Raw genomic sequence first — 13,116 nt, 5'->3', positions numbered from 1 at the left:
GTTTGGGTTTGGGGATCTACATTATGAATCCCTGGTGCTAGGAATTTTTAGGATAATGACATTCTGATAAAATAGAATCAAGAGCCATTTAAAGTAAGTCATTGCCTTACGCCTTTCTAAGTACAAGAATCTATCTGTGAGCTCCTTGGGGCAGGGACTAGGACTTGTGTGCCCTTCTGTGACCAGCACACAGTAGCTGCTTAATACGTTCTTTGAATGAATAGTGATCTCTTCTTTTTTTAAGACCAAAAATAGATTTAAGCTCTCTCAGGGTCTGGAGAACAGTTGCATCACTGTTGATGAACTATGTGTACGTTCCAAAGGGCAATTCTGCCAACTTCCCCATCCACCCTCACCCTTTCTTCTTTGGCAAGTCTTTCAATCTAGTCAATATTAAGCAATCCCACTGCAGTCAATGAAAATTTAATCACAATTCAACTATTTACATTAAAACCACCTTGGTGGGCTCTCTTGTCCCCTCCTGGTGTGAGCCAGGAGCTCTTTCCTCTCACTTTATCTCTAAATAAAAGCCTCTGACCTTGCTTTCCTACTTTGAGTGTTTGTGAAGCTCATTCTTCGGCTTCATGAACAAAAACCCTGGCATCATCTTTGGGGGCTCATCCAGGATAACTCTGGAGGTGAGTATCGGCATCCAAGCCTGCCTTTTCTTTTGCTGTCCTTATAGAAAGAAGCCGTCTATGGCACAAAACACCAGGCACTCTTCAGCCACTTAAATGGGACTAGCCCGGCTGCCGTTCTCAAAGTCTCAAGCGACAGGCTCCCCCGCGTCTCCCTCAGTGGGTCCCCCATCTCCCTTGGGAGCCAGAAATGTCACCTGAGAGGAGGCCAGGATTGCCATTCAGAGGCATCTCCTTGGGTGCAAGGGACTGAGGAAGGCCGTGGGCACCTGCGAGAGCCTAGGCTGAGGCTACACTTCAGCGGCTTCTCAAAGGCCCGCATGTCTGGAATCAGACCCTGACAGCCCGACTGGGTATCCATGAGGAGAGTCTCTCTCTCTCTGTCTCTCACTTCCAGCCTGGTTCTTCAGGCCACCCTGGCCTCTGAGTGAGGCAGGGGGCATTCCTAACTCACTCCTAACTTCATCAATTTCACGGAAACCAATGCTTACCACCGCAAGGTAGGAGATCCACACTTCGCTCTGATTCCTAACTAAATGCTGTACTTTTTATCTCATAAAAATGTGTCTGGGATTCCAGCCAAGATGGCGGCATGAGTAGAGCAGCGGAAATCTCCTCCCAAAACCATATGTATTTTTGAAAATACAACTCTTCCTAAAAGAGAGACCAGAAGACACAGGACAATAGCCAGACTACATCCACACCTGCGAGAAACCAGCGCCTCGCAAAGGGGGTAAGATACAAGACGCAGCCCGGCGGGACCCGAGCGCCCCTCACCCCAGCTCCTGGTGGGAGTAGAGGAGTCGGAGCGGGGAGGGAGAGGGAGCCCAGGACCGCTAAATAGCCAGCCCTAGGCATCTGCACCACAGCACAGACACACAGTGCGTGCGTGGGGTACTGGAAACTAGGGAAACAGGACAGTAAGAGCTGTGAATGGGTCCACAAAGTTGGCGCCCCTGGGACAGAGAAAAGCGAGTGCTTTTTGAAAGTCTTAAAGAAACAGGGGCCTCACAGCTGGACGGAAGCATCCTGGGACACTCAGCCCAGCAGCTGGGAATGCCGGGGAACTCCGGGCGCCCTAACCCCCAGGGCAGGAGCGCAGCTTGGAGGCCTCTCACAGAGATAAACAGTCTCCCAACCGTTTCACCTCCAATGCAGCTCCACCATATTCGAGCAGCAGCCTGAGGCAGGCCACACCCCAAGCAATCATGGAGCTAAACTCCATAGTGGCCGGGCAAGAATCAGAAGCGCCACCTGCACGCAGCTGCCCAGCACAAGATGCTAGAGGTCGCTGTTCTCCCAGGAGAGGAAGGCCACAAACCAGCAAGAAGGGACATTCTCCCAGCCATCACATGCACCAGCTCTGCAAACTATCTCTATCGCCATGAAAAGGCGGAAGAATTTGATACAGACCAAAATCAGAGAGTCAACCCCTGAGAAGGAGATAGACCTAACCAGTCTTTCCGAAAAAGAATTCAAAATAAAGGTCATAACAATGCTGATGGAGCTGCAGAGAACTTTACAAGAGCTAAGGGATGAAGTCCGGAGGGAAATTACAGAAATGAAACAATCTCTGGAAGGATTTGTAAGCAGAATGGCTAAGATGCAAGAGGCCACTGATGGAATAGAAACCAGAGAACAGGAACGCACAGAAGCTGATGCAGAGAGAGATAAAAGGATCTCCAGGAATGAAACAATATTAAGAGAACTGTGTGACCAATCCAAAAGGAACAATATCTGCATGATAGGGGTACCAGAAGAAGAAGAGAGAGAGAAAGGGATAGAAAGTGTATTTGAAGAAATAATGGCTGAAAACTTCCCCAAACTGGGGGAGGAAATAATCGAACAGACCACGGAAGTGTACAGAACTCCCAACAGAAAGGATCCAAGGAGGACAACACCAAGACACATAATAATTAAAATGCCAAAAGATCAAGGAAGAGGACAGAGGTTTAAAGGCAGCTAGAGAGAAAAAGGTCACCTACAAAGGAAAACCCATCGGGCTATCAACGAACTTCTCAACAGAAACCTTACAGGCCAGGAGAGAATGGCATGATATATTTAATGCAATGAAACAGAAGGGCCTTGAACCAAGAATACTGTATCCAGCGTGATTATCATTTAAATATGAAGGAGGGATTAAACAATTCCCAGATAAGAAAAAGGTGAGGGAATTTGCCTCACACAAACCACCTCTACAGGGTATTTTAGAGGGACTGTTCTAGACGAGAGCACTCCTAAGACTAAACAGATGTCACCAGAGAAAATAAAATCAAAGCAAAGAAAGCAGACCAACCAAATACTAACTAAAGGCAAAAAATAAAATCAACTACCCACAAAAGCAGTTAAAGGAAACACAAAAGAGCACAGAATAAAACAACTAACACATAAAGAATGGAGGAGAAGGAATAAGAAGGGAGAGAAATAAAGAATCACCAGACAGTGATTATAACAGCTCAGCAAGTGAGTTAAGTTAGACAGTAAGATATTAAAAAGCTAACCTTGAAACTTTGGTAACCACGAATCTAAAGCCTGCAATGGCAATAAGTACATATCTTTCAATAGTCACCCTAAATGTAAATGAGATGAATGCACCAATTAAAAGACATTGAGTCATGGAATGGATAAAAAAACAGGACTCATCTATATGCTGCTTACAAGATACTCACCTCAAACCCAAAGACATGCACAGACTAAAAGTCAAGGGATGGAAAAAGGTATTTCATGCAAACAACAGGGAGAAAAAAGCAGGTGTTGCAGTATTAGTATCAGACAAAATAGACTTCAAAACAAAGAAAGTAACAAGAGATAAAGAAGGACATTACATAATGATAAAGGGCTCAGTCCAACAAGAGGATATAACCATTATAAATATATATGCACTCAACACAGGAGGACAAGCGTATGTGAAACAAATACTAACAGAACTAAAGGAGGAAAGAGAATGCAACGCATTTATTCTAGGAGACTTCAACACACCACTCACCCCAAAGGATAGATCCACCAGGCAGAAAATAAGTAAGGACACGGAAGCACTGAACAACACAGTAGAGCAGATGGATCTAATAGACATCTATAGAACTCTACATCCAAAAGCAACAGGATATACATTCTTCTCAAGTGCACATGGAACATTCTCCAGAATAGACCACATACTAGGCCACAAAAAGAGCCTCAGAAAATTCCAAAAGATTGAAATCCTACCAACCAACTTTTCAGACCACAAAGGCATAAAACTAGAAATAAACTGTACAAAGAAAGCAAAGAGGCTCACAAACACATGGAGGCTTAACAACACGCTCCTAAATAATCAATGGATCAATGACCAAATCAAAATGGAGATCCAGCAATATATGGAAACAAATGACAACAACAACACTAAGCCCCAACTTCTGTGGGACACAGCAAAAGCAGTCTTAAGAGGAAAGTACATAGCAATCCAAGCATATTTAAAAAAGGAAGAGCAATCCCAAATGAATGGTCTAATGTCACAATTATCGAAATTGGAAAAAGAAGAACAGATGAGGCCTAAGGTCAGCAGAAGGAGGGACATAATAAAGATCAGAGAAGAAATAAATAAAATTGAGAAGAATAAAACAATAGCAAAAATCAATGATACCAAGAGCTGGTTCTTCGAGAAAATAAACAAAATAGATAAGCCTCTAGCCAGACTTATTAAGAGGAAAAGAGAGTCAACACAAATCAACAGTATCAGAAACGAGAAAGGAAAAATCACGACGGACCCCACAGAAATACAAAGAATTATTAGAGAATACTATGAAAACCTATATGCTAACAAGCTGGGAAACCTAGGAGAAATGGACAACTTCCTAGAAAAATACAACCTTCCAAGACTGACCCAGAAAGAAACAGAAAATCTAAACAGACCAATTACCAGCAACGAAATTGAAGCGGTAATCAAAAAACTACCAAAGAACAAAACCCCCGGGCCAGATGGATTTACCTCGGAATTTTATCGGACATACAGGGAAGACATAATACCCATTCTCCTTAAAGTTTTCCAAAAAATAGAGGAGGAGGGGATACTCCCAAGTCATTCTATGAAGCTAACATCACCCTAATACCAAAACCAGGCAAAGACCCCACCAAAAAAGAAAACTACAGACCAATATCCCTGATGAACGTAGATGCAAAAATACTCAACAAAATATTAGCAAACCGAATTCAAAAATACATCAAAAGATCATACACCATGACCAAGTGGGATTCATCCCAGGGATGCAAGGATGGTACAACATTCGAAAGTCCATCAACATCATCCACCACATCAACAAAAAGAAAGATAAAAACCACATGATCATCTCCATAGATGCTGAAAAAGCATTTGACAAAGTTCAACATCCATTCATAATAAAAACTCTCAGCAAAATGGGAATAGAGGGCAAGTACCTCAACATAATAAAGGCCATCTATGATAAACCCACAGCCAACATTATATTGAACAGCGAGAAGCTGAAAGCATTTCCTCTGAGATCGGGAACTAGACAGGGATGCCCACTCACCCCACTGTTATTTAACATAGTACTGGAGGTCCTAGCCATGGCAATCAGACAAAACAAAAACATACAAGGAATCCAGATTAGTAAAGAAGAAGTTAAACTGTTACTATTTGCAGATGACATGATACTGTACATAAAAAACCCTAAAGACTCCACTCCAAAACTACTAGAACTGATATCGGAATACAGCAAAGTTGCAGGATACAAAATCAACACACAGAAATCTGTGGCTTTCCTATACACTAACAATGAACCAACAGAAAGAGAAATCAGGAAAACAACTCCATTCACAATTGCATCAAAAAGAATAAAATACCTAGGAATAAACCTAACCAAAGAAGTGAAAGACCTATACCCTGAAAACTACAAGACACTCTTAAGAGAAATTAAAGGGGACACTAACAGATGGAAACTCATCCCATGCTCGTGGCTAGGAAGAATTAATATCGTCAAAATGGCCATCCTGCCCAAAGCAATATACAGATTTGATGCAATCCCTATGAAACTACCAGCAACATTCTTCAATGAACTGGAACAAATTATTCAATAATTCATATGGAAACACCAAAGACCCCGAATAGCCAAAGCAATCCTGAGAAAGAAGAATAAAGTGGGGGGGATCTCACTCCCCAACTTCAAGCTCTACTACAAAACCATAGAAATCAAGACAATTTGGTACTAGCACAAGAACAGAGCCACAGACCAGTGGAACAAATTAGAGACTCCAGACATTAACCCAAACATATATTTTCAATTAATATATGATAAAGGAGCCATGGACATACAATGGGGAAATGACAGTCTCTTCAACAGATGGTGCTGGCAAAACTGGACAGCTACATGTAAGAGAATGAAACTGGATCACAATCTAACCCCATACACAAAAGTAAATTCAAAATGGATCAAAGACCTGAATGTAAGTCATGAAACCATAAAACTCTTAGAAAAAAATATAGGCAAAAAAACTCTTGGGCATAAACATTAGTGACTTCTTCATGAACATATCTCCCCGGGGAAGGAAAACAAAAGCAGAAATGAACAAGTGAGACTACATCAAGCTGAAAAGCTTCTGTACAGCAAAGGACACCATCAATAGAACAAAAAGGTACTCTACAGTATGGGAGAATATATTCATAAATGACAGATCCGATAAAGGCTTGACATTCAAAATATATAAAGAGCTCACACACCTCAGCAAACAAAAAGCAAATAATCCAATTAAAAAATGGGCAGAGGAGCTGAACAGACAGTTCTCCAAAGAAGAAATTCAGATGGCCAACAGACACATGAAAAGATGCTCCACATCTCTTGTCATCAGAGAAATGCAAATTAAAACCACAATGAGATATCACCTCACACCAGTAAGGGTGGCTACCATCCAAAAGACAAACAACAACAAATGTTGGCGAGGTTGTGGAGAAAGGGGAACCCTCCTACACTGCTGGTGGGAAGGTAAATTAGTTCAAACACTGTGGAAAGCAGTATGGAAGTTCCTCAAAATGCTCCAAATAGACTTACCATTTGATCCAGGAATTCCACTTCTAGGAATTTACCCTAAGAATGCAGCAGCCCAGTTTGAAAAAGACAGATGCACCCCTATGTTTATCGCAGCACTTTTTACAATAGCCAAGAAATGGAAGCAACCTAAGTGTCCATCAGTAGATGAATGGATAAAGAAGATGTGGTACATATACACAATGGAATATTATTCAGCCATAAGAAGAAAACAAATCCTATCATTTGCAACAACATGGATGGAGCTAGAGGGTATTATGCTCAGTGAAATAAGCCAGGCGGAGAAAGACACGTATCAAATGATTTCACTTATATGTGGAGTATAAACAAAGAAAAACTGAAGGAACAAAACAGCAGCAGAATCACAGAACCCAAGAATGGACTAACAGTTACCAAAGGGAAAAGGACTGGGGAGAATGGGAGGGTAGGGAGGGATGAGGGCAGGGAAGAAGAAAGGGGGTATTATGATTAGCATGTATAATGTGGGGGGTGGGGGAAAGGGGAGGGCTGTGCAACACAGAGAAGACAAGTAGTGATTCTACAACATCTTACTACACTGATGTAGTGACTGTAATGGGGTTTGTTGGGGGGACTTGGTGAAGGGGAGAGCCTAGTAAACATAATGTTCTTCATGTAATTGTAGATTAATGATAACAACAACAACAAAAAATGTTTCTGGGCACCCTTAGCCACTTAAAAGATAATTAGTGTTGGCTACCAGTCTTAAGTCTCGGGTGAAAGGTTTCCCGGTGTCTGCTGCTACTTGATCCCCTGCCCCCAGAAAAGAATGTCAGGGAGTGGCTGAGGCAATTTCCTACTTTCCTATCCTAATCTGCAGATGCAAGTCTACACCCCTAAGTTTTTTTTTCATGTTCTCAAAAAATCCTCAACTGCCTATAAAACCCCCTAGACAACACACCACTACGGGCTCTCTTGTCCCCTCCTGGTGTGAGCCAGGAGCTCTTTTCTCTCACTTTATCTCTAAATAAAAGCCTCTGACCTTGCTCTCCTACCTTGAAAAAAAAAAACAAGAAAACCACTTTAGAAAATAACTTGACAGTTTCTTGGAAAATCTGACAGAAATCTACCCTAGGTCCCAGCATTTCTACTCCTAGGTACTTACCCAAGAGAAACGAAAACATGGCCACAGAATGACTTGTACATAAGTGTTCAGAGAGGTTGTATTCATAATAGCCCCAAATTGGAATAAAACAAAAGTCTGAGAAGGAAAACTGATAAATTGTGCTATGACCATATGATAGAACACTAGTCAGTAACAGAAAGGGATAAAATACATGCGACATGGGTGAATCTCAAAATCAATATATTGTGCCAAAAAAGCCAGACATAAAAGAATACATATTGCATGATCCCATTTGTATGCCATCCAAGCACAGGCAAACTAATCATGGCGACAGAAATCAAACCATGGTTCCCTAGAAGGTAATGTCTTATATCAGCAATTTTCAAAGTACAGTCCTTGAATGGGAAGCACCTGGTTAGAAATGTAAATTCCCAAGTCCCCACCTCACAACTACTGAATCTGAAACTCTGGGTGGGTGTGGCTCTACAAGCCAAAAAGCCATCCAGGTGGGTGCGTTCCAGGCTGAGAACCACTATTCTACATCTGGTTTGTGGAGGTGATTATACAGATGCATGTAACTGTCAAAGGTCAAAATGTTCATTTAAATTATGAGCATTTTATAAGTAAATTATACCTCAATTTTTTAAATTTGGATGTAAGTCTTTAAATATTATCTTTAACCCAAATCTATCATCTATCCCCCCTTTCTGTTTTCCTTACCTTGGTCAGCAGCAGAATAATCTGCCTAGAATCTTGAATGAGAAAACTCCCTCTCCTACTCCTTCCCTACCTTTGCCCTATGCAGTCAATCCCCACATCTGGTAATTTACCTCTGAAATGTCTCCAGCACCCTTGTTCAACAGACACCCACACCTGGTCCAGCAGAACGGCACACCTCTCTCCTCGTCTGAGTCAGTCTCTAGATCGCTGAGGCTGTTTCTCTACGTCGGCTCAAAGTCCTCTTGCTGCTTTTTTAAAGACCGTGGCTCCCTTCTAGCTACTAGAGCACAAAGTCTTTACTCCTTCGTGGAACACCAAAAACCTTTGGCAACCTGGCCTCAGCCCAATGCATCCAGTCTCACCTCAAGCCACTGGCTCACTGGGACCTTACACTGCACCAGCATGGGCACCGTCAAGGTTTCCCAAATACGCCAGGCTCATTCTGGCCTCCAACCCTCCATCCAAGCTGCTTCTCATCTCTGGAATATCATCTCTCTTCACTTTCTGCCTGGGCTAATCCTAGCTATCCATTAAATCCAGCTGAAATTTTACCTCTTTTGTAAAAGCTTCCTACATCATATCCAAGGCAGAATTAATAGCTCCCTTCTCTATGTTTACATTTCCCTACTTTGGAGAATGTGTGTCTATCTATCTATGCCTCATTTTTTCATGCACATTTCAGTCTTTGAATCTAGTACATTTAGGTAATCTCATATCACTCTCCTGCTTATGATCTTTCAAGAGGTCCCTATTACCTACTAGATAAAGTCCAAACACCTTAGCAGGAAATCCTTTACAAGACTATCCTCAGGCCCCTTATATCTCTAACCTTTCTCCCAACACTCCCTATACTTTAACTGAAGTAACAGCCCTCAAAGCATCAAACTCTCCTGAGTTCCCAGACTTTTCCATGTGCTTCTTGCTCTGCCTAGAACACAGTCCTTCCCCCTCACCACTTCCTCCTTCCGAATCTCCTCCTCTCGTGCTCTCATGTACTAGTAGAGTGCTAGAAGTTGAACTACAACACACCAATAACAGGCTGTTAGGTCTACGAACTAGAAACAACCAACAGAGACAATCAGAGGCCAGGTAAACGAGTCAGAGCAATAAGGAAGCAGCAGCCAAGCTGGGCTCCAGCATTTGCTGGAGAACTCGGGGTCTGGCAGAGCAGCTCAGTGTCACGGAGAGTGGGCGGACACACAGACAAATGTCTACAATGCAGTGTGTGGCCAGAGAGCACTACTGTATGAAAAAAAGACACACATCAAATATACAGACATATTTAAATAAACTGAAAGCATGTCATTGTGAGATTTAACCAAAGTTCCAAGAGATCACCAAAAACCTAGCTACTGCTGAACTCCAGCACTGTCAGGGCTGTGGTGTACTAGCTACTCAATTCATGTTAACTTATTTGCCCTTCGGGAAGTCATTTAACCCTTCAGAACCCCAATTTCCTCATTATAAAAGAGAACTGGATCAGATGTGGAGGTTTCCTGCAGCAATAAAATATTCACAAACAAAAGCAGAATCCAAGACACTGACTAAACAGACTTTTTCAACATGAGGGGGGAAAGGATGATTTTTGGATATTCAACTATAAGGGAAAATAAAATTGAACAATAGATGGAGTTTTATATGTCACGTCAGTGAATATGACGTTGAATTTTAAAATCCTGAAAATTGCAGCTTATAATGGAAGTGCTGACACAACCTCAACCGCATAGCAAGTGCACCACCATAATCAGGTTGTTATAGCAACTGGAATACTTGTGTTAAAAAACCAGGAAGGGAGAGTCTGCCTGTGCAGATTTTGTTGCCACTCCCATTACAAATATTTTTAATGTTTTACATAGAATCTCAAATTACACTCTGCACTTAGCACACAACAAGCTTCTTGTTAATGTTTTCAGATAACAAAGAAAAACAAAATGGGTTTCTTAAAATTGACTTTTCTGGAGGAGTTCAAAAAGCACCTTCCCAATGTCTACCCCCAGCTCAGCTTAACATTCCTTCTCTAGAAAACACCCCAATCTCTCCAGGTAAAACTGTCTCCTCCTTCACCTGAGCCCCATTGTAGCTCCTACTCTATACCTACTTTAGTAGCCGTCATACTATGGAAGACACTGTACACTTACATGCTTGTCTGCCCCACTCCATGTTAGCTGCTTGGGAACAGAGCTGATCCTTAGTTACCTTTCTACATCCAGTGCCTAGAACAATGTGGATATTTTAGGTGATAAACTATTCAGTTCAGGGCTGACATATCAATCCTATAAAATTATAAATATGAACTCTCTCTACAGGAACAATAGTTTTTACCTTATCAAACTTATTTTTTCTTATTCATAAGAATTTCTGAGAGAAACTGAGAAGTAAATGGTATGTCTCATGGAAAGAACTACAGGCTAGGATATTCTATTATCTAACATATCTTCTGTTAACCAGTTGCAAGATTTGCATCTTGGGATCTAAGGTAAATACTAACCTCTCAGATGCTCAGCATTCTCTCATCTAGAAAATTAGGTGTCCAGACCATCGGAGGAGAATCTTTTCTGCCCATGAGCCATTGCAAATAAATTTTTTAAAACATTAAAGAAATACAGACATGTCACAAACCATTCATGGAAGACTTTAAAGAAATTATCCTCAACCAGCTTTGGGGGAGGGGTGGAGGGGCATACCATATTTACTCCTAGAGTGGCTTTTTCAAACCACACCCGATACAGGGAGATTGATTTATCAATTCCTTTCCTGCCTTCCTGGAATACCTGCAAGGAGAGAAATTAGGATGCATGTGTGTTAAATGTACATAGCAGAAACCAAAAAAAGGTGGGGGGGTGGTAAAAACCATCATTTAAACCACAGAAAAAGACCTCTTTACAAAGATAACACCTAAGAGTACATTGATTCTCACACATAAAGACTGTATTCTTTCCACATGCCTTAAGTATTTGAGAAGGTAAGAATTACTAAATCCACAGTCCATCTTGTTCAATATTCTCTCCTTGATCTTCCCCTTCCCAAAGCTGCTCCTCACTCAGCTTCACCAACTTCAGCAAACAGCATCTCCATACAGTTTACTAAAGCCAGACTTTTGAGAATCATTCTCAACACTTCGCTCTCCATTATACCCACACCCAATTCATAAGCAAGTTGTCTTTTACACCTCCAAAATGTTCCTCTCATCTGTCTACGTCTTTCCTTTTCCACTCTTAATACATTAGCCTAAGGAACTGGTATGGACTGAAAGCTCATGTACCCCAAAATTCATATGTTGAATCCCCAACCCCAATGTGATGATATTAGGAGGCAGGGCCTTTGGGAGGTCATTAGGCTGAGACGTGAGACGAGGACATGAAAGTGGAGCCCCCATGATGGGATCAGTACCCTTTAAGGAAGAAAAAGAAACACCCGTGCTTCCTGTCTCCACCAAGGGAGGGTACAAGAACAAGGCTGCCTGCAAAGCAGGGAGGTGGCCTGACCATGCCAGCACCCTGACCTCAGACTTGCCAGCCTCCAGGACTGTGAGGAGCAAATGCCTCCGAACTAAGCCACCTAGTCTGTGGTATTTTGATAGAGAAGCCCGAGCTAAGATAGGAACCGCTATATTTTGCCTAGACTACTACGATAATCACCTGACTGGTCTACCAATTACTTAATTTCTTACCATGCCACATAGAATTCAGAGAGCACTTTTTAAAACATAGCAAATCACGGCATGCTCTTGCTTAAAACCTTTAACTTCTCCCTATCTTACTACATATCATCATAGAATTATAATCAGGATTATTTTCACTTACACATGCCCACACTAAAATGCATCTATCATTTTTCACTTAAAGAGCTCTACCCTAGAATTTATCCCTAATGGCTTTATACATTACTACCTAATCCTAGGGCTTTGCTTTTACCTCTGTCTTTGAAATAATTTATAAAAATGTTAAATGAAAACTTGTTTCAACTATAAGATCCCTAAAGCTCTTCTATTCCAAGAACTGATATTTATTCCTAAGGTTCTCTTATTGGTTCACACAACTAGCTGTTCACATAAAAATCCCCAATTATTCATATATTTAGCTATTTATTAAGGTTTTTTTTAGAGTGGACTTTAAGGTATAAACTTTGTCATAACATTTTCAAATCAAAAATATAACCCACTTGTCTCTATTCATCCGTTTATTTCTGAAACTAAGCTACCTTTTCTTCAGTAATTGTTCACCTAAGTATTCAAGTATTCTACATTTTAAAAAATAGATTCACTATCCAGAAAGTCACTAATCTACAATTTTCAGAACTCCTTGTGGAACTTTTATTACACATACAAGACTAAGAAATTGCCAGGCTTTTATTTTGTTTATTGCTTGCCCAATTTCACCCTTAACTTCTTTTAAAACTCACAATAGCCATTGAGCTCAAAATATTTATCCACAGAATTCTTAAGAAATAGTGTAATCCTTAAGGTGATAATGACTAAACCAAAATTGTGTCCTTCCGCAACGGAACAGACAGCACTGAAGATAACAAGTCCAAACAGTTACACAACCCGTATGAAAAAGGAGCACTAAAATTATTTTGTGAAATGGGTGGTTGGACTGAATTATCTCTGAGGCCCCTTCCAGCACTAAAATTAAGTTCC

The 13,116-nt window shown here is 41.2% G+C and overlaps 1 protein-coding gene across 5 annotated transcripts in view; it reads right to left on the bottom strand.

Annotated features, from left to right (window-relative positions):
- AVEN (apoptosis and caspase activation inhibitor) overlaps positions 1–13,116 on the bottom strand; it is a 246,445-nt gene that overhangs the window by 170,960 nt on the left and 62,369 nt on the right. The gene's annotated exons all lie outside the window — the stretch shown is intronic.

The sequence above is a fragment of the Manis pentadactyla genome, chromosome 11 (assembly GCF_030020395.1).
Source record: "Manis pentadactyla isolate mManPen7 chromosome 11, mManPen7.hap1, whole genome shotgun sequence".
NCBI classification, from domain to species: Eukaryota; Metazoa; Chordata; class Mammalia; order Pholidota; family Manidae; genus Manis; species Manis pentadactyla.
The sequence above is the reverse complement of the archived record's forward strand: the minus strand, read 5'-3'. Positions and strand labels throughout refer to the sequence as shown.